Here is a 27,848-nt window from a genome sequence, read left to right as displayed (position 1 = left end):
CAAAAATGTCATTATTTGCAGATTTTTAAAATGTCTGCATGAAGAGCCAAGAGAACCAACTGGCAAACTATTAGATATATAAGGATGTCAGCAAGGTCAAATACAAGATCAAAACAGAAAAATTATTAGCTTTTATATACATTAGCAATGATCAATCAGAAAAACTTAGAAATAAATCCCATTCAAAATAATGATTTGAAAACAATACAAGACTGTTAAGAAAAAATACATAAAACTTTACTGAAAAAACATAAAGTAACTAAAGAAGAGATGTATCTTGTCCCTAGATAGAAATCTCAATATTAAAAAGATTTAATTTTTCCACAAATCAATGTTTAAATTTAATATAATCTCTAACAGAACACTGAATGGAATTTGCAAGAAAGTGACATGCTGATACAAAAAATTAAAGCAGAGAGTTGAGGCAATCTTAAAAAGAACAAAGGTCTTGCCCTACCAGATACCAAAAAAACACTGTGAAGATACAGTAATTAAAACAGCATGATACTAGTGCATGAACAGATGACCACATTCACAGAGCAGAATGCACACACCAGAGACAGCCCAATGAATACAAGGAAATTCAAAATATAAAAGTAGTATTCCAAATCATAGGAAGAGGATTAACTGCTCAACACGTGGTGTTGAAATAATTAGCTGGCTGTTTGCAAAAAGCACAAAATTAAATGCAGTAAAATCTTTTTCACACAAGTCACACACAAATATATGCCAGAGTAATTAAAGACCTAAAACCTAAAATAACATATAAGCAGGACCAACAACATAATTTATGGGGCCGAGTGCAAAATAAAAGGCAAGACATTCAAGATGGCAACAGCAGAGAATTAAACAAAATGGGGAAGACATAGAGGGGCTCCTGAGCCCAAGGAAGATTACGTTGGACTACATCTAAATTTAAAACTTCTGCCTGACAAAAGATATCAATAAACAAAGTCGAAATATATAAAGAATGTCTGTCAATCGATAAAAGATAAGCAATCCAATATTTTTTTAAATGGATAAAGGATATATAAGAGTAATTTGCAAAAGTAGAAATTAACGTGACATTAAACATGAAAATCTGTTCAACCTCAAGAATACTTATGCAAATGCAAATGCAAATTAAAACAAGGAGTTTTTTTGTTTTGTTTTGTTTTGAACCACAGATAAAGTCTGATGATGTCAAGTGTGAGCAAGTGTGGGCACCTTCGGCGGGCAACTGGGCATTTTCAGAATAGAAAACAGGCATACCTTCTACCCAGCCATTCTGTCTCTTGCTTCCTACCCTAGAGAAAAGCTTCCCACATGCATGCTCACAAGGAGTCCTATATGGGGACTTTACTGCTGAACTGTTCCTAACAGTAAAAATTAGGGGAAAAAGCTTAAATGACCATCAATAGGGGAATGGTTAAATCAATTATGATATATTCGTGTTATTCATCATATATGTTGCATATAAATGTTATGCAACAAAGGTATAAAACCTTATACATACAGGCATAAAAGGCTCTCCAAGACCTATTTTTAAAGGGAAAAAAACTGAGTTGCAGAAAAATAAACGCAGGATGATACTATTATGTTGCTGGATTTTTAAAAAGAAACCACAAATCCAAACTATATATTTTTATAGGAACATATGTGTATATATGAAATACAGAGAAAAAGACCTAGAAGCCCATGGACAATACCTACCAAATCAGTAACAGTAGCTTCCTCTCTGGAAAAGAAATGGGACTGGATGGTGGTCAAAGGGAATTTTAGCAGAATCTGTGATGTGTGTATTTTTTTTTTTAAATGACACATACTCACAAATTATTTAATAATTAAAAATAACTTTTAAAATGTGTCAGAATAAATATTGCCTATTTGAAGATGGGTTTTATTCCTAATACACTTCACCTGGGCAGCACTAAACAGTATACTTCACCTGGGCAGCACTAGACAGTTTCAAATCTCCCATGCCAAAAAAAAGTGTCTTCCATCTCAAAGGGGAAGAAAGGAAGCCCAAATATTTTTTTTTCACAAATATTTTCTTGAGACCTCTTTGCAGCACAATGATGTCTCATTTCCCCTTCATACAAGCAGAATTAATTATTAAGTGACTTTAATTTCCCAAATTCACACAACTATTGCATTACCTGAACTGCCTCTTATGGTTTATGCAAACCATGATATTACGAATGGCCTAGAAATACTGCATAGCAAGGTCAGCTCTAAAGCAAACAGCAGTAACAGTCTAAGTTCCTGCATGAAACATAGCAGATTATTTCAAACAGTCTTCCAGACCTTAAATGAAAATTTAAGTACATGTAAACTCTGAGGTTTGCTCCCTAGTACATAAGTACAATAATATTTTCAAATTTATGGAAGAAAAATTTATTCTTTATTCACCCTCACTGAATAGCGTTTCAAAGAGATGTTGAGAATTTTCCTCAGTAAATTCATTTGCTCACTATACATTATATTTATCTAACTGACCATACTGTAAACCTCTAAAGTCTATTCCTGATTATATTAAATCAGTGGATGAATTACTAACAAAATCTTTAGTAACAGTTTTATTGAGATATAATCCATATACCATACAATTCATCTATGTAAAATATATGATTTCAGTAACTTTTAGGATATTCAGAGAGGCGTGCAACCATTACCACAATCAACTTTGGAGCATTTTCATCACCCTTAAAAGAAATCCTGTACCCATTAACAGTCACTCCCGTTGCCCTCCAACCCCCACCCCAGCCCTAGGCAACCACTCACCTACTTTCTGTTACCACAAATTTGGCCCTCTGGACATTTCATATAAATGGAATTATAAATATGTGGCCTTTTGTGACTGGCTTCTCTCACTTTAGCATAATGTTTTCAAGGTTCATCCATGCTGCAGCATGTATCAGAATTTCATTTCTTTTTATTGCCCAACAATACTCCATGGTAGGGATGTATCATATTTTATTTATCCATTCAGCAGTTAATGGATATTTGGGTTGTTCCCACATTTTGGGTATTATGAATAATGCTGCTATGAATGTTCATATATAAGTCAAATTTTTTTTTTTTTTTTTTTTTTTAAGAAAGAGAGCATGAGTTGGTGGGGGGCAGAGGGAGAGGAAGAAACAGACTCCCCGCTGAGCAGGAAGCCCGAAGGGATGTGGGGGGGCTCCATTCCAGAACCCCGGAATCATGACCTGACCCCAAGGCAGACCCTTAACCCACTGAGCCACCCAGACACTACTCAAAAAAATTTTTTTTAAAGACTTTATTTATTTATTTGACAGAGAGAAACACAGCGAGAGAGGGAACACAAGCAGGGGGAGTGGGAGAGGGAGAAGCAGGCTTCCCACTGAGCAGGGAGCCTGATGCAGGGCTCGATGAGGACCTGAGCTGAAGGCAGACACTTAACTGAGCCACCCAGGCGCCCCTTGAATTTTTTTTTTTAAAGCTGACCAATTCTATGTAAAAGTGTGCTGGAAGAATTAGAAAGGACAATTAAAATACATGTTTTTCTTTCTTCATCCTAACAAGAAATCCTTAATGAATCAAACGAGCCATTTTATAAAAATAATGAACAGGAAACAAGTATTGATATCATACTAACCATAATTAACTTGCAAATTAACCTTATTTTAAATGCTAAATTTTAAGAAATTAGTTTTTGTAACTAGAGAAATACCCTTGACCGACAATTATTTTATTGATTAGAATTTTATAAAGAGAAAGAAATAAAAGGGCTTTCTGGAAAGCGGTGGGGGCAGGGAGGATGGTTAAATCTTGCCAATCACTGAGGTAACTGAATACTTTGGTAGCAAAGATACTTTGTACTCTGACTCAGAGTGAATTTTTATAATTATCTGGAATAATAAAATAACTGGAGACAAAATTATTGAAGAGAAGGATATTCTGTTTTTATTTATTTGAGAGAGAGAGAGCATGAGAAAGGGGAGCTACCCAGGGAGAGGGAGAAGCAGGCTCCCACTGAGCAAGGAGCCCAATGTGGGGGCTCGATCCCAGGACCCTGGGATCAAGACCTGAACTGAAGGCAGATGCTTAACAGACTGAGCCACCCAGGCACCCCAATATTCTGTTTTTAAACACTTCTTTCCTATGGATGTAATGAATTGTCCTTCAAAAGTGCCAAAATACCAGACAGGTAAGATGTACCCACCCAAAGACTCTGCAGATGGCCCTTGCTTTCTGTCTCAAAATAGTTATTCCTTCAGCCCTATTTATGGAGTGTGGTTCCAGGGACAAAGGCATGGTCTCTCCTCCTGAGGAGCTCACCCTGTAAGTGGTCTAATCCCACAAAGGTGAGAGTTTAAGAAAATCTTTATTCACTGTTCTTTCAACAATTTTGTTGAGCTCCCATACAAAATAATAATGATTCATAATGTTACATTCATTTAATCTTGTATTTATTCACTTACTCATCTTAAGTGGGAAAATGAATATAAAAGAAAGGTTTTACCTGATTATTATCTGATTAAAAGGCAGAGGAAAAAGAACTACTAATCATTTTTTAATATTATAAGATAAGAGGAAATTTGAAATAAAATTATTTATGATAGGACTTACAACTTGCTTTTACTTTTTGATTAGCTCCATGGATTAACTACAGAATCAAAGGGAAAAGGCCACGGCGGATTCCACTTGTAGCCTAGAAAAACAAAATGTGAAACCAAATCTAAAGCAAAACAAAAAATAAAGTCAGTTATGACAAATCCGTCCACCATTACGTTGTATTCCAAACATTTCTATGTAAGTCACTTGTTTGCAACTCCAAATTCATTCTCCCACAAAAAACTACAATATAAACAGTGCTTATAATCTCTGAGCAACCCAGGAGAGCCTATTTAATCCATAATGTAGCTGAAATGACAAGCATGGACAACATTTAAAAATGGGAAACTACTGCTGGAATGCTAGTAATTAAACCAAACAGAAAATAATTTAAATTCAATAAAAAATAATTTTTAAACCTTTCTTTTGATCCACCTAGTCAATCTAGCACATGAAGGAAAGTATGTGAACTGAATGGAGACTAGACGCTCTCCTCTGCTGGACTTTGGAAGGGTCCTCCAGGCACACTGGGGAGCTGGGAAAACTGGTAGACAGGAGGTGGGCTCTCTGCTTCAACCCCCTTTCCCTTTCTGCTCTTCTAGCCAGACTCTGCCAACTTTCGATCTTCAGTTTAAATCTATGTCCACAAAGGCCACCTGTCAGCCTTAAAGGATCTTGACCTAGACTAGAAGCTTACTGCTTCCACAAGTTGTTGATGTTCCTCCTGCAATTAGCATCTCCATGCCAGCCCTGCTCTGTTCTTGTTCTCATTAGTCAGGGACAGTTACCTGTTGGCCAAAAAGGGATCTGAAGCAAAGGTGGGGAGAAAGACAAGGAATGGAACACCTGTGAGAGAAGAGAAGGAGAAAGAAGGGAACGGTAGAGAAGGTGTGTATCATCAGCCTGCAGGGGATGAAGGGCAGTGCGGGGTATTAGCAAGGCTATTAGCAAAGGCCCCCACTCCATTTATTAAGTGGAGCATGAGCTCAGGCCTACCAATTTGCTCTGGAACAAGCGGGGAAAGAATGGGGCATGGGGTGGCTATGGGAATGCTACTGCTGTTAGTAGCCATGCATCGTCACTTACTGTTTACTGAGCACTTAGTGTATACAGAGTACCACCAGATACCCTAATCCAAAACTGAGGCATTTTTCTCTGCTCAGTTTACAGTCTACAGGGGGAGAGACAGCACACAAACTATAGTAAATCTAGAATATATAAAGAACCACAAGAAACACAGAGCTATAGGAGCACAGAGGAAAAGTAGGAGATTGGAAAAGAACCCCCCCCCCAAAAAAAAACATTCATTCATTCAAAAAATATTTATGGAGTGCCTAATACATACCAGACAATGTTCTAAGTGCTGTGGATATACAGTGAATAAGATGGACAAAAACTTCAGCCCTTGTGGTATAATGAAAAAACAAAAACATACTACTTAAAAATACAAGCACAGTCCATGGCTTGTAAGATGGTGAGTATCATGAAGAAAAATAAGTAAAACCAAACAAAGGGAAGACAAGGGTCCTGTGTGGGGGGGAGAGAGAGACAGACAGACAGAGGGAGGCCACGAGAGAGAGCTGACTGAGAAGATACCTGAGTACAGACCTGAAGGAGATGAGCCTGAGCACCACAGATACCCACAGGATCGGTGTTCCAGCTGGAAGGAAGGGATGAGCACAGCAGTGTGCCCAGTATAGGAGCAGCAAGGAGGTGGTGGTGGCTGAGCAGATGGAGATAAGAGATCGTTGGAGAAAAGGCTAAAGGTGACAAGTGGCCAGATCACATAATGACTCGTGGTCCACAGGACGGACGTAAGTCTCAATTCTACAGGAGCTGTGTTTTAAGAAAAAGAGTAACATGATAAGACTCAGGCCACACCTTCTGGGTGCTGTAATCACCCAGTTTAAAGATGATGTTGGCTTGGACCAAGGTGATAACAGTGGAAGGTGGTAAGAAATAATCCGATGCTGGATATATTCCCAAGGGGGAGCTGAGAGGATTTCCTAACAGATTCAATGTCAGGTACAAGAGGAAAAGATGTGTTATATTAGCCTGCAAATATAACAAATATCAAACATTCTGCTAACTGGATGGCTTCAACAACAGAAATTCCTCTTCTCACAGCCCTGGAAGCTGGAAGGCTGAGATCCAGGTGTAGACAGGGCTGTTTCTCCTCAGGCTTCTCTCCTTAGCTTGTAGATGGCCATCTTCTGCCTTTCTCTTCACGGTGTCTTCTCCTCTGCAAGCTGCGTATCTCTGCGTCCTCTTCTTTTTTTTTTTTTAAAGATTTTATTTATTGATTCATGAGAGACAGAGAGAGAGAGAGAGAGAGGCAGAGGGAGAAGCAGGCTCCCAAGGAGCAGGGAGCCCAATGTGGGACTTGATCCCAGGACCCTGGGATCATGACCTGAGCCGAAGGCAGACGCTTAACCATCTGAGCCACCCAGGCGCCCTCTCTGCGTCCTCTTCTTATAAGAACACCAGTCCTGTTGGATTAGGGCCCATCCCAATGGCCTCACTGAACCTTAACTACCTCTTTAAAAACACTATCTCCAAATACAGTCACATTCTGAGGCGCTGAGGGGGTTAAGACCTCCACGTATGAATTCTGGGGAGACACAATTCATCCCTTAACGGTCAAGGATGACTCCAAGGTTTTTGGCGCAACCAAGTAGAAAGGTAGAGAGCCATCCGAGCTCACTGCTGAACAATGGGTAGACTTCTGATGCGAGGAGAGGATCAGGTGCAGAAATCACAACAGCCGAAAGATCAATGAACGTGTACTGAGGGCTTATTACATGTAAGGCACTGCACTCAGCACCTCAGGTGCATTACTTCATTTAATCCTTACAACAACACTCGAATGTTGGGATTATCATCTCCATTTACAAAGCAGGAAGCCGAGGCTTAACATTGTTACACAACTTGCCCAAAGTCACATAGGCATAAGTGGAATAAAAGGGATTTGGATCTAAGCACTCAGACTGCAGCAGTCATGCCCTTAACCACCATCGACACCACCTCTGCCACCAAAAGCTGTGTGCGCTGAAGCCATGAGAAACCATAAACCAAACCAAAACTAACCTGCAATATGATACGCAAGAGATCCTCGAGTTCAGCTCTATGCTTTTACAGGAGTAGCCATGGATTCAAAAGGTGACCAAATTATTTGTTCAACTCAAGCTTCTTAGAACAGGCTTTAATTAGAATATCCTTTATTTTATAACACTAAAAAAATGGAAACAACTTAAATGTAGTTGGTTTGAAAAATGACAGAAAAACCCTGTAATAAAACACCTTGCAACTATTAAAACAAGCTGTCGGACTACACTGATTACACGGATAGATATCTGTGTTACGTGAAGCTTTTTTTTTTAAAAAAAAGCAGGTAATACAATAACATTTCAGAATAACCTTTAAAAAATGTTACACACATTATATGTATATTCAAAAGCCTAGATGAATATACAGTAACAAGGAGACAGTAAGAAAGTGGATGATTTTCACTTTCTTTTTAAAACTTTCTACGTCTGATTTTTTCTACAGTAAATATGCATTGTTTGTAAAAGTAGAAAAACAATAATGCCAATCTAGAAAGATTTTCTTGAAGCTATTTCCTTTATATGTTGCTGCCCAACCTCCTCCCGCGCTTCCGGGCTCCCCAGAGCGGCCGGCATTCAAGCCTTCCCGGAGTCCCCTCTCTCTGGCGGCTCTGACTACATGCAAAGCAGCCCCCGGGGGCGATCTGAGTGGAAGCGCTTCAGAGCCAGCACAGAACATAACTGTACTCCCAGTTAATCACTCATTTAGACTCAGAGAACCAACTTCTCACAAATGAAGCGTCTGACCTAAGAAGTGCAAGCAGATTATTCAGCTGGTATTTTTGATGATATCAAATCTGTCAAGATTGTCATTGGTGTCAAAGTCATTTATGTCAGGATTATAAAACGAAGCACTGATAATAACATCTGAAAGGAGGAGGCAGATCAGGGCACAGAAGAGAGCGGGGAGATGCTAGGGGCAAGCCCGCCAAAAAGCCATCGCAGTGCCATACTTAATATTTAGTAATTCACCCTAGCTGGACGGCAAACTATTACTGAGTTCGCTACTCCATGCATAGCACCACACTATGCCCTACAAAGATAAAGGTGAGCCAAGGCATGGTCCCCGAAGACTGTGATCATTTTTTAACATGTGGTCTATAACACCACCACAGATTCCTTTCCCTTTATGAAGTGGGGGTGGCCAAAGAAGTGGAAGTCACCTGACAACAAGCTTTGTTTATGGTGGTTTCTGTTACTCTTTGCTTCAAGGCTGTGGAGGAGAGGCATGGAATAGGAAGAGGAGGAACAAGAGAGTGAGAAGACAGCGGGACAGATGAGAGGAAGCGGTAAGAGCACTGAGGACCAATGCTGAGCTGGAAAGACAAGGAGCCTGGAAAGAGGACAGAACAGGGCACCTGGGTGGCTCAGTCGGTTAAGCATCTGCCTTCAGCTCAGGTCATGATCCCAGAGTCCTGGGATCAAGCCCCTCATCAGGCTCTCTGCTCTGCGGGAAGCCTGCTTCTCCCTCTCCCACTCCCCCTGCTTGTGTTCCCTCTCTCACTGGGTCTCTCTCTGTCAAATAAATAAATAAAATCGTTAAAAAAAAAAAAAAAAAGAGGACAGAATAACCCAGAAGAAGGGAAAAGTGGCGCATGTGCGCGCGGTCCAGGTCCACGAGCAGGGCAGCAAGGGAAGACAAGGGGGGGAAGTGTGGGGATGGCCTGCGCGAGCACCCGAGGCTCCAGCCCTGCGGCTGCTTCTGAGAATGGCATCAGTGGGCCCCTGGGAGGGAAGGATGCACTCCTCTGCCTCGGGGGGGTGTTTTCTGGCCTGCCACTGGAAAAATGCACAGGGAAGTCTATATGGAACCTTTCACCTGAGGGCCCTTACCTTGCTCGGCTACCCGGGCCGCAGCAAAGCCGCTTCACGGTCTGATGTGGTGGAGCTCAGCATCCCGAAAGCAACCGAGAGCTGCCTTCCCCCACTAACAATCACAGAATCTCTCATACACATTGGCACAAGGGCACCGGCATTCTCCTCAGCAGATCCTCACCTGAGCCGTCCTATACAGGATTCAACTGGTCCACGGGACACGGAGCTTCAGTGCGGGGGCCCAGAGTTAGTGATGCACTTGGTCTCAGAGAAGCCGCCTCTCACACAATCACATACTTCATCCCAGGAATTCATGTACTCCACTATCTCCCCTCACCCTTGCTTCTTTGAGAAGTAGTGGCAGACTCCATTTAACAAGCTTTTTATGTGACTACATACTTCGCTAAACATGCCAGCTAAGGGGATAAGAACAGTCCTTACCCTTGAAGGGTTTACAATCCCTGGGGAAACACCAACATATTTTTAGCAGAGCGAGGCAAATCTGTGCTTTTCACACTTTTTTGTTTTGCCTCTCAAGAAAACCTGCAGTTTACACAGCAACCCTATGTACATTCATACACCCACATGTGAAATAGCATTTCCTCTTCCGGTCCATTCTGTCCAGTTTTATTTATTTATTTATTTATTTATTTATTTATTTATTTATTTATTTATTTGTTAAGATTTCATTTATTTGACAGAGAGAGAGATAGCGAGAGCAGGAGCACAAGCGGGGGAGTGAGAGAGGGAGAAGCAGGCTTCCCACCAAGCGGGGAGCCCGATGCGGGGCTCCATCCCAGGGCCCTGGGATCATGACCCGAGCCGAAGGCAGACGCTTAACGACTGAGCCACCCAGGTGCCCCTGTCCAGTTTTACTTAATCATTTCAAAACGGGTCGCAGTGACAGCCTGAGCAGTGGGCGGGGTGCCGTGGGGGACGAGGTGGGGTCTCAGCCCAGGATTCAGAGGGCCTTGTGCAGACGCAGCCCGTGCTGAGGTTAAGCAAAGTGGGCTAAGCAAAGAAAGGAGGAAAGGGATCCCAGGCCAGGCAAACATCACAAAGCTTGAGGCAAAGCACGTGCAGTGCGTTAGCGGCGCTTCCGGCACTGGTCTCATCAGAGCATCACTGTGACGTGGGGACTGACACGGACGGCGTGCCCAGTAGGTGCGCGCCAGGGGAACAGGGGTCTTGAGGGTCAGGGAAGGTGTTCTAGCTCATGCTGCTGGGCCAGGGCCTTGGCCGATGGGTTCTTAACAGGGAATAATGGATTCGTCTTCCAGAAATCACTCTGCCTACGTGACAACTACATTCAGGGAAAGCAAATACAGAAGAGAAAAAGAACAGTTAGGAGGCTAATGCGACAGTGGAGTTGAGAGGTGATGGGGTTTTTCATGCGCTCTGAGGGAAGAGACGTGGGGCATCCCAGTGATAACGTCGACAGGCAACAGAGATGAGCTGGAGAACCATGAGCACACGCGGGGAGCCACGTGGTGAGAAGACCAGGAGGCTGAGGGCCGACGCCTGGCAGCTTCCTCTGAGCAGCGCAGACTGCAGGCTGCGGGCAGGGTCAGAAGCAAACGTGCAGAGCACAGCGTGCAAGGCCGGAGGAGGGAGCAGCAGAAGGACCACAGGCCCCAGGGTCAGGAGCCGAGGGAACGGCCCAGCTCTGTGCAGATGTAGGAGCAGCGCTACCCCTCGTGAGGCATTTCCTGTGGGCTGGCACCATGTGCTGCACCCACAATGAGGTGCTTATTATGCACATTTATACCGTGTCATATTCTGTCTTTATAACAAAAGGAGCTGTTAGCATTCCATCTTATGATGTAAGGCCCAGGGAGGTTAAGTAACCTACCTAATGTCACTTGACTCGTTTGTAGCAGGGCCAAGATCCAAACCCCCATCTACCTCACACCAAGGCCTGTTTTAAAAGGACTAAATTTTACAACACGGAACTTAGTTGTGGCCCTTGTAAAAGCAAACACAAGATCACGTGTAGTCGTGAGGGACATAGGGAGAGAGACAGTAAGAGAGAGCTGAACTTCCTTGCAATAAAAATGACAAGGAGGAAAACCCAACAGAGGCTGCAGGCCCTAAAGGAGGATGGTTCGGGATGTGAGGGAGGAAAGCTGGTCTAGAGACAGAATCTGGAGGTGAGGCAAGGGGCCCGAGGGACATGTCACCCCCGAGGCTGGAGGGGGGCAGGGAGGACGGGAGCTGCTGCCTAGACACTTTGCACTAAACTACCATTTAACGGGTCTTTTTTTTACTCTCCGTGGTTTCCCTCAAAGCCCTCTCATTTTGAATAGGGTTTTGAGCACCACTGTCTCAGTTACAGAACTTTGTTTCTACAGTATGATTTATTTTTGTTTGTAGACCTGAAGGCCCCAGGTACCACCCACCACCCACATGCTTGGATATTCTCTCTGCTCCCCGACTGCCCTGCACAAGGGTAACAGTCTCTCAGTTTCTTCTCCTTCTACAGTGTCTGGAAGCAAACATTGTTCTGAGGTTTTCTAAAATATGTTACTTTGCAGAGAAACAGATGGAGTGAAAATAACGAAGTATCACCCCAATGAAAGCTGTCCCCAATATTCTCTGCAATCTAAATACAAGACCCTGGACTTCTTTATTCAGAGGTTCTGTAACTCCTATCAATCATTTTTGTTCCACTGAGGACTAATCCACCTTTACTGATTTTATTCTAGAAATAACCACCTTTTGATTGCCTCACCTAATTTTAATAATCAACATGCATTTATCTGATAGCTTTCTCATTTATTTATGTGTTTGTGGTCTTGTTTGCTGGTGTGTGCCCAGCATAACAGACATTCACAAATAGCTGTGGAAGGCAAGGTTGCTCTCTTTGGCCCCAGGCCCCTGAAGACCACTTCTTCATAGGCAGTATCATATAATAACAGAATCTGGCAAGCTAAGTGCTAGAAGCTGAGATCAGTCCCATGACTTCAGTCTCATTATTGCCACATCCCAATAAATGTAACCAACAGACTTTTCTAAAATAAGCATTTAAAAAGAAAAATCCACAGACTAAAGATTTATTTTTTTTTCTAAATCAATGGACCTAGAAGCTCTAGAAGACTAAACACTAGTAGTTTGGATCTATCCAAATTCCAACAGCTCCTAGACTATGGCCCTGAAAGAAAACATGACAAGAAAGAGCATGTGATTACCCGTTCACCCTTGGTGCAATCTACAGTGAGAATTAGACTGCCAACATTTACAGGAGCATGTATGCGCCTTAGCTGATTTGCAGGAAGCCAAAACATAAAGCACGGATCTGCAGTGTTCCTAGAAATGTCTATATTTAGACAGAGACGAGGTCGGATGATTCAGGCAAACTCTATAGCTAGCTATTAATAAGCTTTTTAAGTTGAATGAAAGTTAGAGACAGGACTAATATCCTCCCTCAAACACTTATATCAATTTTCTTCACATTGCTGAATTCTTCTGCTCTAATTTTAGACAGTGTTAGCCATCTCTCTTTTTTCACACACAAATATGGAAGCAGTAAACAGAATGTAAATCCTTGATATAAAGCATTCATGTCTGGGTGGGGCATTAACAAAAGGAGAAGAGGTACGGGGAAGAGAGGCCCTAATGACATCTGTTCTGGTTGTTGCCAGGAGGCATCAGTTATGATAGATTCGGACATCAGTTTCATCAAACTGCTACCTTTGTACTATAAATACAAAAAAAAAGGGGGGGGGTTCCTATATCCTGCTTTCATATGGAAAGGTTTTAGGACAAGGGCCAATGAAAAACTGCTAGGAAAAAAACAAAACAAAACCATGAATGCACCGTCTTCCACAAGTGGATAGTTTGTTGAATCTGTGGCTTCCCCCACCACTGACCAGTCAACTTCTACTGTAGATGAACCATGAAGGCTGGACAGAGAGAGACTGAGGATGGCTAGGCTTCTTTTATTTCTTTCCAAATGCTTTTTTTGTTTGTTTGTTTTCTATAATACCTCTTCTTTCCTCTATTAGCAATGATCACTGAAAGTTGACTATAATTCTAAGTTCTAATTATTATTTTATAGTCCTTTAAAAATGCATTAAAGGGCATTTGATACAGTATAGAAACAGTTCGTCCTAATCTAATTATCTGAAAGCTTTTTCAAATCATCAAAATGTTTTTTTAAAAACAGATCCAAATATGACTAATTACTTGTACAATATAAGCAAAGCAATGTTTTTGGCAGGGGATTTATAATTCACCCCAGTTAAGTAATTAGTAAAAATATATTTAACAATGAATTAACACAAGTACATTATATAGGCAGTTATGGTTGAAAGCAGTACTAAAAATTATGTAAGACAACTAAATTTTAATATGGAATATCAAATTACACATCAATTGCCACCTTTCAGACCTATTTTTCATAAAGTAATTTCTATTGCACTATAAAAATTTTCAACATAAAACTGAAACCCATTACCCCAAATTAATGCAACTGCAACATTCTCTGCTAGAGACTTAGTCTGTGGCTTTTTGTCTTTTGTTTGACCTGTGCTGCCAGTGTTAATAAAAAGGAAGCATCTTTAAAAATCAGCAACAGTGGAAATTGAACCATATGAGAGGAAAATACACGCCACTAATTTCTAGTCAAGTGTATAACTTGTAGTCATTAAAATACATAGTCAAGTAAGGGTTTTGTTACAGGCTTTGGTTGATTTTCCAGATTTTCCACAGCAGGTGGGTGTTTCATCTGAATAGGTCAACTGTCCACAGAAGGCCAGCAAATCTTGCATAGCCAGCACAGCCTAGAAGGGCAGGAGGCTATTTTAGGAAAGAAGCATCCTGTTCTTTGATTTATGTCATTAGCGCAGCAAATAACTAAATTTAACGACCATAACTGATTTACCATAGAAGTGCCATATGATTCCTGCCCTTTGCCTGGAATCAACTGAGATCTACATCAGTCTTCATCAGTCTTTCTAGAAAATAACCTCCCAGATTTTCAAGCCTATCCTCATGTTTCAGTTCACTGATTTTATTTTCAATCTAACAAATTTAGTTAGTGACTTTCAGTGCTATGAAATTTAATTGTATTTCCACTGCAGTCCAGGTAAAGGGTTTCTTCCAGTAGCCTATTATTGCCCTGAAGACAACTACCTGACTTGAGAGTAGACCGCAGAAAAGTCAAACATAAATCCTGATCTGACCAATCTGACCTTCTCTGCATTGATGACACCAGCGGTTCTCAACCAGGGATTATATGCCTCCCAGGGGATACTTTCCAGTGTTTACGGGGACATTTTTTAATTGTCATGCTTGTGGGGGGAGTACTACTTTCATCTAAGGAGTATAAACCAGGAATGTGGCTGAATATCCTGCACAAAGGCCAGCCCCCTGCAACAAAGACCTACCCAGCCCTAAATCCAGCTGAAGCTGGAAAGCCTGAACTATAAAGATTTAAGGGTTAATATGTATACTTGGACAATATCAGAAAACCTGTGCCATAATTATAAAAAGGATGACTTCCAATAATCCTTCTTTTATTGATCTCTGATATGCAGAACAGCCAGTTATAGCTTTGCTTTTTGAAAAACCATTGCTTAGCCTGCTGAAACAAAATGCATTTACAGAGTCTTATGTTCATTTTCATGGTTAATATTTATATCCTTAAAAAAAGACCAAATCAGGGGCGCCTGGGTGGCTCAGTCAGTTGAGTGTCCAACTCTTGGTCTCAGCTCAGGTCTTGATATCACGGTTTTGAGATCGAGCCCCGAATTTAAAAAAAAAAAAAAAAAGGCTCAAATCACCTCAAAAAACTCCCCAGGAAAACTTTTTGTTCTTTCAGGAATGCAATTACACTTAAATTCTCCATAAATTCATGTAAAATTATAAATATTTAACATATCATTGTTTGCTTGTTTTTTTTTTCAACAAGTTGGCAAAAACACAGAACAGACAAACCACAGAATTTATCAAACAGATACACATGGCATTCTGGGTGGCCTGAAAGCCACCAAACCACACCTCAGACTCTTGCAAACAGCATTTAGTAGGAGCCAATGGTACACACTAATGGGGACAACACAGCCCCTCTAGGCCATGCACATACAAACAGTCCCATTACCAGACGCCTCTCTGATTTTCTCCTAAACGGGTAGAACAGGGCAGTGCTTTTTCTCAGGAAAAACAAATCAAGCTCCAGAGTGTGTTTTATATATACATATATATAAAAATATATCTATATTTATATACACACACAGATATATATACCTATACACACACACACACATACACTTCTATTAAGCGCTTAAATTATTTCTAAAAGTTTAGAAATGTTTATCTTGCTGCCAAAATGATAAATGTCAGGGACTGCAGCATTTTATTTTCTAAGATTTCTTGAGTCATTTTGAGGCTTTGCTTTAGTACTATGGGTCAACACTCTATAATCTTTGGTCTTGTTCTGATTTCCTCTACCGTAGTCAAGAGAATGGGCTATTTTGGGCATTCTGTGTAGAAAGGAACCTATGAATATACAAAGATTAGAGCCATCATCCACCTGAAAAGTCATTTCAACATGAATTAATGTTTCAAAGAAGAAAAGATAACTGTGAGTTGATGAAATGCAAATTGCAATCACGTAAACCATGGGCAATATTTTATGACCTTAATTTTCTCATATATTGGATTCTTTTGACCATGTATAATAATATCAAAATCCTCAGAAATTCCAATATTTCTAAATCAAATCTCTGAGACTGCCTCCCTACACAAACTGCATAAAAATTCTTTGCTGGATGGGGGGTGGGGTGGGGCAGGATCCTGATTTTTGCTTTCAGAAAAAAAATTTTTTTTAACTTTTTTCTTTAATGATTGGAAACTAAAAAGGTAGATTCCCAACTCACATCTTACACGAAAAAATCCTGATTAGTTAAGTATTTAAAGGTAGAAAATGAAAGTAAATATGAATATTTATACAAATTCCAAAATTTATGTAACCCAGGGTTGAGGAAGGACTTTATGGACACTAAACTAAAGGCAGAAAGCATGAACAAAACATTTTATTACAGGGATGCCTGGGTGGCTCAGCTGGTTAAGCCTCTGCCTTCGGCTCAGGTCATGATCCCAGGGTCCTGGGATCGAGTCCCACATCGGGCTCCCTGCTCAGTGGGGAGCCTGCTTCTCCCTCTGCCTGCTGCTTCCCCTGCTATGCTTTCTCTCTCTCTGTCTCTCTCTGACAAATAAATAAATTTTAAAAAAACATTTTATTACATTTAAACACAATGTTTCTGCTCAATGAAACAACAAAAGTAAGCAGAATAACAAATTAGAGGAACATTACAACAAATAGGGGAACATATATAAAAGACAAAGCATTAAATATTTATGGAACCCCTAGAAATCAAAAAGATAAACAGTTGAAGAGAAAAATAAACAAAAAACATGAATATTGCAATTTGTAGAAATATAATTCATACATATACATGAAAAAATTTCCAGCTCACCAGTACTCACAGAAACAAATTAAAACGGAGGAAAGGTAAGTATTGTCTGCTTATTAGATTGGTGCCCATTCACACTGATGGTGACACCCAGTGAAGGAGATGCTGTGGGGAACCGGCAGCGTCCTAATTACCAGCAGACCTGTAAATTGGTAAAGCCTCTAGGGAAGCAATTTGACTACATTATTAAAAGATTTAAAAATCTCATTTCCTTTGACTCAGCAATTCCACTTCCAGGGTTTAATCAAAAGAAACAATACGGGGGCACCTGGCTGTCTTGGTCAGAAGAGCAAGTGACTCTTGATCTCGGGGTCGTGAGTTCGAGCCCCATGTTGGGTGTAGAGATTACTTAAAGAAATAAAACTTAAAAAAAGAAACAATAGGGAAGGTTCATAAAGAGGTATGTATTAAATGCACTGTTTATAGTTCTTTTTTAACTGAACACCCAGGGGACCGTGTCTCTGCCTCTACACCTACGTCCAGCAATCGCCCCTCACTTGGATTACTGCAACAGCTCCCTACATAGCATCCCACCGCTTTCCAGTTCATTCTCCACCTGGCAGTCCAAATGAGACTAAAAACACAAGACTTCACACCCCTCGTAAAAGCCTCCAGTGGCCTCCCTGCTAAGTCCCAATTCCTTACCGCTTACAAAGAGTTGTGGATATCCTGACCCCTGGTTACCTTGCTGGCCTCCTCTTCCCCACTCTCCCTCAGACACCTGGAAGTTCCTCCAGTGGACCAGATGGTCTCTAGGCTTGCTGCTGTCTCCTCTCCTAGAGCAAGGTCCCTACACTATTCCACCCCATAGCTAACTTAGAGACCTCAAACCCATTCTTCCACAGGCCCTTCCTCAGGGCAAACCTCTCCTGCCTCTCCCACATTCGAGTGGGATGTAGCTCCTAGGCACAACACTGCCACGGCGCCCTGCGCTTATCCAGTGACAGCACTGAACGCACTCGATTGGAACTGTGGGTCACTTAGTTGGCTGGCATCTCGGGGCACCTTTATCACCACTTGGCCCTTTCCGAGGACACAGAAGTCTGCATGTGCAGCAGCTCCCTCCTTCATCCGCGGACCACAACCCCAACATCTCTTTGACACCCGCTGAACTCTTTCACAATACATACACCTGGGCGTAGCTGCCTGAGACAGACGTACTGAAGCTGCACATTTTTAGACCATTTTTGTGGTTCTGGGGTCCTTCCTTATGAGTTCCCCTGTAAGCAGTATCAGATGGGATGTTAGTTGTTTTGGAAACAGAGATCCTACATAATTTCTTTTATTCTTTTTTCTAGGACAAACTATTCATCAGATGAATAGAGCACAGCGTATGAGGACAGATTTCTCAAATCAAGAAGAGAATTTAAAAACCAGTTCCTTCATTCCCAATCCTTTGGTAATAATCAAAGATGAAAAGCAACCTGAATGTCCCTCAAGAGGAAACTAGTTAAATAAATTATACACCAATACAGTACAGTACTGTGCAGCCATAAGCGTGAGAATCTCTTCCTATACTGACCTGGACAGTATCAGGAAGTAGCGTGAGGTGAAAAAAGCAAAGTGATGAACGATATTATAATTCACTGCTGTGTGTCTGAAAAGGGCAGGCACACGCATCAGGTATCTCTGCGAGAACACACTTGTGAGGAGGGGCACTGAGGGGCAGGGGCCAGGATGGAGAGAGACTTGTCCCTGGCTAACCTTACAGCTCCGCCTCGTTAGTGTGCTACGTATTTCCGTGACGGCTTACTATGGATTCCTATTTAACTAAGTAGGTATGACTGTTTGACAAAACTCTTCATATGAGAAGCACAAAGGCTAATTTTAACATATCCCTCCCCCTCCCACATACAAAAACTCCTTACAATTTCCAGTGCTGTGGACGAAGGCTGCCAAGTGGCAGCAGTGGCCCCATCGTTGCTGCCACGTAATTGAAGTATGTCTCAGAGGAGGGCTATGGCCTTCTCTCTTGGGTCTGTTCTGCTCCTCTTTCTCAGTCCTTCATCCCAGAATGTCCTGAGCAGCCGCTACTATAAAATACTCCCCCTGTCTAACAGTACTTAAGTATATTCCATTTTCTTAGAGGCAATGTGAAACTAGTAAGATTTCTTCCCACAAAGTGGTGCTGAAATCAACCTTAAAGGAAAAGTAGAACTATGAATTTGTACAGCCAAATAGCACTAACTACAAATTCTGCTTTTGTGGCCCATATTACCATAAAAAAAAAAAAATGGACAGACCAAGGAAAACAAGGAAAGGAACAAACAAAGAGGGAGGAAAAAAACCCTCATTCCAATGGGCTTTTCCTTTGACTTGGGACAGCCAACGTGGCAGGACAGAGTGGGTTGATTTCCCTTGGAAATCAGTACTATGTTATAGATTCTGTCTACAACTATTAAGTTGTTAAGTCATACCTCAGAGTGGTCTTTCGTACAACTTAAAGATATGTGCTATGCTCTAGATCTCCTATATATCCTGGTGCCAACCAAGTATTATGCTCACCCCATATAAACCAGCATATGACTATGGAGAGAAGGTCCCTTCCCAAAGGAGAACTTCAATGGACAGAGAAAATTCAGCAGAAACTCCAAAATAATAATAACCATGAAACATCTTACTTCTTATCTTCATGCAAAAATGAAAACAAATACCTCCAAAATAAAATTGCTGAATTTAATTACCAAGTTTTTTCAAAAAAGATACCATTATTAACTCAATATTATCCAAAACATGGGAGAGAAAATAACGAGAATTCCAAAAATTCTTAAGTGAGAAGAGAAAAATTCAGTCCAGTTATCTTATAAAACCTTCAGTTGAAATAATATTCATAAGTTGTGAATACCACAAAAGGATGTTACTAACATGAAATAAAGACAGATCTGGAAAACTCAGTCCTTCAAGACATCACATACACTTACAGCTGATCCTACATAAACCAACTAGCAGAATGAGTATCAAATCCAGGTGTAATAAATGTATATATGCATTCAGATTCAACTTAAAAATTACATGAGATGTTCTTTTTTTTTAATGTTTATTTTTTTATTTTTTAAAGATTTTACTTATTCATCAGAGACAGAAAGAGAGGCAGAGGGAGAAGTAGGCTCCCCACCGAGCAGGGAGCCCGATGCGGGACTCGATCCCAGGACCCTGGGATCATGACCTGAGCCGAAGGCAGACGCTTAACCATCTGAGCCACCCAGGCACCCGAGATGTTCTTTTTTTTTAAGATTATTTATTTATTTATTTATTTGAAGAGAGAGAGCACAAGTGGGGAGAGTGGCAGAAGGAGAGAAAAAACATCAAGCACACTCCATGCTGCCGAGCATGGAGTCAGAAGCGGGGCTCGATCTCATTACCTCGAGATCATGACCTGAGCTGAAATCAAGAGTTGGACACTCAACTGACTGAGCCACCCAGGTGCCCCCATGAGAGGTTATTCTATATCAGAATTTACTCTAGGTTTTACACTATACATGATACTTTCATACCCAGCATCTCATCTAATCCTTAAAATAACCTCATCAGGCAGGTATTATTAGTCTCCTGTTGCAAAGGAGAAAACAGAGCCAAAAAAACACTGGAGACTTAGCTGGGGTCACTCATGTAAAAAGTGACAGTACGAGGCCTGTTACCTGGATGCTCAGCCTCTAAGACCATGCTTTGTCTCTTTAATGTCAACAGATGTTAATGAAAGTGCATTTTGAGAGAACAGTGAAAATGCAACTAGGTTATTCTATCTGTTGACACAGAAAGACTGTACTTAAATTGTTTTTATAGGAACAGAACTTTTATGTACTTCTTTCTAAGAGAGAGAAGCAAATGAGTAAGGAAGACAAAAAATGACTAAAAAGAGATCAACCAAAAAATAATAAGCATCATTTAATGGTTCCTCTCTGATCATATATATCTTTTTCTAAATTTAAGTCAATTAAATGTAGCCACTAGTTTTTGCACTGACATATGTGTCAGACATGGATCTAAGTACAAACTGGATTCCTACCCTCAGAGATCTCATAAGCTAGCCCGAAGAGCCAAGCCTGCAAATACAAAATTACCCAATAATTTCATGTATATTAGAGTGAAAAAAACAGCAATCCGGAGGAAGAAGGTTGTGCATCTCCCTGGGCAAGGGGCTCAGGGAGGAAGGACTCTGCTGAGGATGTGCCATCTGGGTGGGGGGCTGGGAACTAGCCAAGAGGAAGAAAATTCCAAGCAGACGCATTAGTGTAGATACAGACCCTACACCACCACCTATAGTCACAGATGAAAGAGTACAGTCTGACTTGACCAGATTATACACCTCAGAAAATGGGATACTCCAATGCACACTGGAGGTGAGCAAAAAAGGAGATAAAGATGGCTCCGAGATTTCTTGCTTGGGTCATAAAACAATGCCATTAACAACCCAGGAACGACTGGAGGAGACAGTCTTCACATCTGGGACATGCTGAGTTTCAGGAGCATTCCACGTGGCATAAGAAAACAAGTGAGTCAAGTTTAGGAGAGACAACAAGGTTCACAGATCAGAGAAGCAGTCCCTCAGGGAGTTTCCAGAACTCTAGGTTTACGACTCTAGGTTCAACTCTCTTAGAAATGAACAGAGGCTGACGAAGCCTGCATCAAAAGAAAAAAACACTGAACTATGGTAAAAGCCCTAGGAGTTTAAGCAAACAGCACATTATAGCGCTCTTATTTACAGCAGTCCTGATCAAAACAAGGAGATATGATCAGCAAAGGTCCTATTCATACAGTTGTTGGACCACAGATCTACAGATAGAATAAATAACCATTAGAAGACTGTTCAACACAGCTGTTCCCAGCACTGGCTCTTCCCTGCAGTAGTCGAGGGAGGGCCATTGCTTTCTCTCAGCCGCAAATATCTGTGCACTTGGAACACTCCCTCAAATTTGGGGGTTCTTCCATCCACTCAGGAAGTCTTGCCTGTCTTCAAACTGAGGAAAATAAAAATAGGAACCCACGAGGTTACTTCCTCAAGTTAAATGGAGAAATAATCAAAAGCATCCTCTGACCCGCACTCAACATTTTTTAGACAGAAAGAAAAGGGAATACTAGGAGCATGTACCGCAGAAGAGCCCCGTTCCAGGTCCTGAGGGAGAAGACATGCTAGGCAAAGTCTGGCTGGAAGAACCTACCTCTAAATTCAGTCCCAGGACCCTTCTGCGTCCTTATGCTAGTCCCCTCCCACAGTATTTCTAGGTCTGTAAAGCAAGGCCTCCACCTTCCCGACAGTCCCTGAGGCCCTACAGGAGGTAACATGCAGGCCTTACTCAGAGTCCAGAGAGAAGGGTGGAAACAAAGTCAGGACCTCGGGGTTACATGCTAGGCCCTACAGGGCAGTCAAAGTGTGCACCAGTTGCCCACGTGCTCCTTTGGATGCAAGCACGGAGAATGCTCCTGAAACTCAACCAGTTCCTGGGTCAGGAAACAGAGCGTTCCCCTCTCTTTACGTTTCAGGAAGCCTAGGCTTCCCCAATCCTCCAAGACTGCGGGATAGTGGGAACTGCTCCCCGCCTTGTATGGGAGACCAGCGAGGAAGGAGAGTCTGCTCTCTCTCGTCAGAGAAACAACACATCCACGGCTACCAGAGAAGGAGGGGATGCAGGCAGATGCATCCGTGCACAGGGAGATCAGGACGAGCGCCAATGGCTGCAGTTCACAGTGGGATCTGGGGAGGCTTTTTTTTTTTTTTTTTAAGTTAATAACGACTGCAAAGTGAGTCTGCATTCCAAGGTGACTCCCAGGGTTTGACAACTTTACCAAGAGGCTCCGACTCTTGCCTGTCTTCTCAGAAGCCCTTCTGAGATATGAAACCTGTTCTCTTTATGCAGAGAATGCCCCAATGGTGCACTAACCCCTGATTTTCAGGATCCTGCCAGTCTCAATTCCAGTGGTATCTGGACACTCCAAGGCAAGACCTGGTGAAGGGCAGTTTTGCTGGGGGTCCCCGCCCCCTGTGCCTTCCTAAGCCCTTTGCCTTCCTAGTTCTCGCCAGCCCTTCACCATCACCGGCCCCCTGGCCTCAGCATGTAAGTGTGCTCAAGCCTCTCCTAGTTCTCCCCCAAACCATTCACAACTAACCTTGAGAAAGGGTCTAAGCGCACAGCGTCTACCCTTCTACCTCCTACTCACTCCTCAAACTGTCACTCCACTGAAATGGATTTTTGCCAAGGTCACCCACAACCTCCATCATGCTGAATGCAACTGGTGTTTCTGAGTCCCCATCTTATTTGACAGTAATAATGATGCTATCACCCCGTGTTTACTGAGCACTTCTTGTATGCCAAGTACGAGACTCCGAACTGCGCATACTTCATCTAGCCTTCACTACCGGTTGATGAAGTAGGTTTGACAATTACACCCGTTTTATAAATCAAACCTTTGAGAAGTAGAGTACCATGTACCCAGTGTCACACAACCTGTGAGCAAGGCAGTTAGGACTCAAAACACAAGCTCAGCTCCAGAGTCTTAACTAAGCCCTCGGCCACTCCAGCTCGCCGTTTCTCTGCAGCACCAGAATGCAGCCTTTCGCCTGTCCCCACGCTTCCTCCTACCTCCTCCCTGGTCTCCATTTGGGGCTGCTCTCTGTGTACCCTTAAACACTGATGTCCCCAGGGGTCTGGCCTTGCCTTCTCCTCCCTAGGGTGCTCTCATCCAGTCCCTGGCTTCAATTATTACTCACAGAATCAAAATCTGTCTCTCCAGCTAGTCTATTGGTTGGTCTCTCCAACTGGTCTACTGTCACCTCCACAGGTGCCTCAGGTTCGATGCGCTGTTCTCGCGCCACCCACCCAGTATTGTCGTCGCCAGGTCCCTATCTGCCTATCCTGTGTGCTGTCACTGTCTCCCTGGTCCTAACACTGAGGCTAGTGGCCGGAAGGTGCTCCCTCAGCAATTCTGAAATTCATTAATGGTAGCCTTTGGCTACCTCCCTAGACCTCAGTTTCCTCACTTGGAAAACAACTTGGATCGGGAAATGGAAATGTTACATACTATAAGCTGCCCTCTGAAAAAAGGTCTGTAGTCAAGTAAGTGGAGACATGCTGCAGGTTCTCCTCTTAGCAATTCACATTAGATAGCATACTAAAAGCTCTGTCAGTCTTTTACTGTTGTTTAATTAGGGTCTCCCAAACTTATCTGACTACAGAATTTCCTCTTCCTGGAGCATCCCAGGCCCTCCAGAGTGAGTGGTGCTCTAAGGGGTGCATGCTTTGGCAAACACTAGACCAGTGATCCTCAGTGGGGAGCAATTTTTCCCCCAGAGGACATTTGGCAAAGTCTGGAGACACTTTTAGCTATCACAAAGGGGTAAGGGAAAGGAAGGGAAATGCTACTGAGATCTAGTGAGTAGAGAAAAAGGATGCTGTTCAACATCCTACAATATACAAGATAGCCCCCTCAAAGAATTATCAGCCTGAAATGTTAAGAGTGCCCAGGCTGACACCTATTCCTACAGACATGGCAGTGGAAAAGAATTAGGAAAGCACTCACTTACAGTGATTTATCAAATACTGCAGAGGAATCGGAAACTTTTCAGTTTCTTGCAGATGTATTACCAAAGAAGATTTTAGCTAGTAAATACCTGAAAATGCTTGAAGAGAAGAGGGACGAGGACGAGGAGGAGAATGACAGCGATGATGGGAGTGACGGGGATGAAGCAGAATCCTAGACCAAACAGGAAGTGCCTTGGAAGTCAGCCTGCTGAGGACCCTCCTGGATTAGGAGCATTGTTTGGAAGTAAGCACAACACTGTGTGACTTTAGACTCCTCACTTTTCAGAGACTTCAAGGGCATTGGATTCCTTCCTGGCTAAGACAGAGCACCTGATGTGCCCACACCATAAATGGCCAGAAGGAAAGTGACCCAGACAGCAGCCTCTCTCTGAGGGGCCCACGTTGCCTTTCGGGGGGGACACGGGGCACCAAGAGAGCTGCCTACATGTACACTCAGGCCCTGACTGTTGATCTGCAGCTGTAAGCTGTAGAGACAGACAATTTTGCTTCACTTTTTAATTTACGGATAGATTTTGAAGAGCTTCTAAAGACCAGTTGTGTAAATTCATAGATGTATATTTGGAAATTAGTTCTTGTAAACAACTAGATGCAGTTTGAGCTAAATATAAAGTTTATGGGTAGTATGTTACATGTGAAAATTTGACGATTTGTCCAAATACTGCGATTTTATTAAGTTTAAAAAAAAAAAAAAAAAAAGAGTGCCCAGGCTGAGAAACCCTAAGCTAGACTGATCTTTATTATCACGGTCCCCTCCAACTCTAAAGTTGTTGATGCTACCAAGCCACAAAGACTTACTAAGATGTTCCAGATGTAGATAATGGGACATCCCGTTTAGAACAAAGGCTGAACCAAGATGCATTCCTTTTCAACGAATAAAGAGGATTTGATCAGAATGTTCACTAACCATTCTTGGCCATTTTCATTCTTGTCTTCAGTTGTTTATTTCATATGTTTTGCATTTTATAATATTTTATGTGCATGTGTTGATAGCATCACATTATGGGGCAACAAATGGAAAAAATCATTTTGTTTGGTTACTATACCAAATAAAGCAAAATTAAAGGTAAATGTGACAGGTGACACCCTACTGTACAATCAAATGTCTTGCAAACATTCTGTGAAGGGTTTACCCTATTCCTTCTTACAGAGTAACTTTAAAGTGGTGCTAAAAGGGATGGTGGCTTTTACATTTCATCTTGGCTAAAAAAAACTTTCTCTGGGGGCACCTGGCTGGCACAGTCCATTAAGCATCCGACTCTTGGTTTTGGCTCAGGTCATGGTCTCAGGGACATGGGTCAAGCCCTGCATCAGGCTCCGTGCTCAGTCTGGAGTCTGCTTCAGACTCTCTCTCCCTCTCCCCCCACTCACACGCACTCTCTCTCTCTCTAAAATAAATAAATAAATCTCTTTTAAAAAAAAATTCTGCGTCCAAATTTTTTACTTTAGGAAATAAGGAAAAGAAAAACAAATTGCTTTAATTTTTAATTTTAATAGGACAAGGATAAAATGAATAAAAACTACCAAAATGTAGTTTCAAATTGATTTTTTCAGCTATTCTCCCATTCTTCCCTCACCTTAAAAGTTTTGATTATACATTATTTTGTTTGCTAGCATGAAAATCTGATCATTATAGTAAAACAAGTTTCATCTCCAAGCAGTTTCAGAGTATTTCTAAACTATTTATTCTGCCAAAGAAAATCTCTGCAGTTAAATTAACAATATAACAGTAATAATAAGGTTAACAATAGTAAAAATATATTGAGTGCTTGGGAAGTGCCAAGCAAGTGTTTTTCATTCTAATACTTACAGATATAAGTAAATTACACCTAGAAGGAAATATTATAATTAATCCCATTCTACAGAGGAGGAAACTGAGGTTCAAGAAAGGAAGTTATTCTCCCAAAGTGACACTGCTAGGAACCTAGCATCAGAGCCAGCAATCACATCTGCCTGATTCTAAAGTATTTGATGATATAAATAATGGGCTTTTTCAAAATTTGTGAGCAATTTAAAGCTAGTTTAAGCAGAAATACCAGCATTTCTTAATTCTGATAAGCATGGCAGTAAGATTTAGAAGCCCTAGAGAGGGTAATCAAAAGGAAATAATTTTAACTGTTTTCATCCAGATACTCTTCCTGCAAACTGTTATAGCACTTGAAACATTTAGTTTATAGAAGTGTGAGTCAACAGGCCACTCCTTTGTTTTGTGAACCTGAAACAGTAACCTGGGCCACTTCAGAAAACATTTGTCGATTCCTCAAAAAATTAAACACAGAGTTACCATATATGACCCATTAATTCCACTTCTAAGTATTCAACCAAAGAAAAATGAAAACACATGTCTACACAAATATACAAATGTTCACAGTGGCATTATTCGTAATAGCCAAAAGGTGGAAGTAAGCCACATATCCATCAAGTGATGAACAGACACACAAAATGTGGCAGATCCATAGGATGATATATTACTCAGCCATAATAAAGAATGAAGTACTGATACTACATGTTACCACATGGAAGGACCTTAAAAACAATATGTTAAGTGAAACTTGCCAGTTGCAGAAAACCACAAAGCCTATGATTCCATTTATATGAGCTGTCCAAAATAGGCAATTTAAAGAGACAGAAAGTAAACTTGTGGTCACCAGGGGCTGGGAGTGACTGCAAATGGGCAAGGTGTTTCTTTTGCGGGAGATAAAAATGTTCTATATAGTGGTGACGGTTACACAACTGTGAGTATACTAAAAACCAATGAAATGTACACTTTAAAAGGGTACAATTTATGGTAGGGGAATTACATCTCAATAAAAAAACAAAAGAGGCACAGTGGATAACTGCAAGAAACAAACGAACAATGAAGCTCATGTTTATAACCTGAATTGGTCAAGATAAATAGGTGTGCCACAAGACACACTGATTAACTGTATGACTTAGGTCATTCACACTAAATAACAAAGACAAGAACAAAAATCTATACTCTGTAGATTTAAATTCCATCTACGTAAAGTAAAGCTGAACAAAATCTGAAATTCAGACCTAAAGGTATCTTCTAATACCTAGTAAGAACCGTTGCTCCAAGAGTAGCTGCTAAATCACCTTCTATCCCACCTGGAAACAGCAATGGCCCTTACAGAGCCCAGGCAGAAACCTATCGTCCTTCATTCTCTGTGCCAATGCCCCTGTACCAGCAACAGATTACAATCAGAGGGTGACTGATAGTTATGGAAAAGTTAATTTGTTCACACAGGTGATGGGGCCAATGCCTGGAATGCTAAAATCCTAGACTTCTGATTTAGATTTCACTCCTCTTGTTAAATATATTCTATGACCTAAGAGCATTTTGTATTCCTGGCTGG

The 27,848-nt window shown here is 41.5% G+C and overlaps 1 protein-coding gene across 7 annotated transcripts in view; it reads right to left on the bottom strand.

Annotated features, from left to right (window-relative positions):
• Positions 1-27,848, bottom strand: part of PLCL2 (phospholipase C like 2) — a 185,588-nt gene that overhangs the window by 112,038 nt on the left and 45,702 nt on the right. Inside the window, exon 2 of one of the 7 annotated variants that reach the window (XM_054504436.2) lies at positions 4,576-4,657. The exons of the other annotated variants lie outside the window; for them this stretch is intronic. The gene's annotated coding sequence lies outside the window, so the exon portion shown is untranslated. The remainder of the gene's footprint in view (positions 1-4,575; positions 4,658-27,848) is intronic. 7 annotated transcript variants of the gene reach the window in all.

Source organism: Mirounga angustirostris, unplaced genomic scaffold (genome assembly GCF_029215605.1).
Source record: "Mirounga angustirostris isolate CCGP_5_RB_7025 unplaced genomic scaffold, mMirAng1.0.hap1 SCAF_1, whole genome shotgun sequence".
In the NCBI taxonomy this organism is placed as follows: Eukaryota; Metazoa; Chordata; class Mammalia; order Carnivora; family Phocidae; genus Mirounga; species Mirounga angustirostris.
The sequence above is the reverse complement of the archived record's forward strand: the minus strand, read 5'-3'. Positions and strand labels throughout refer to the sequence as shown.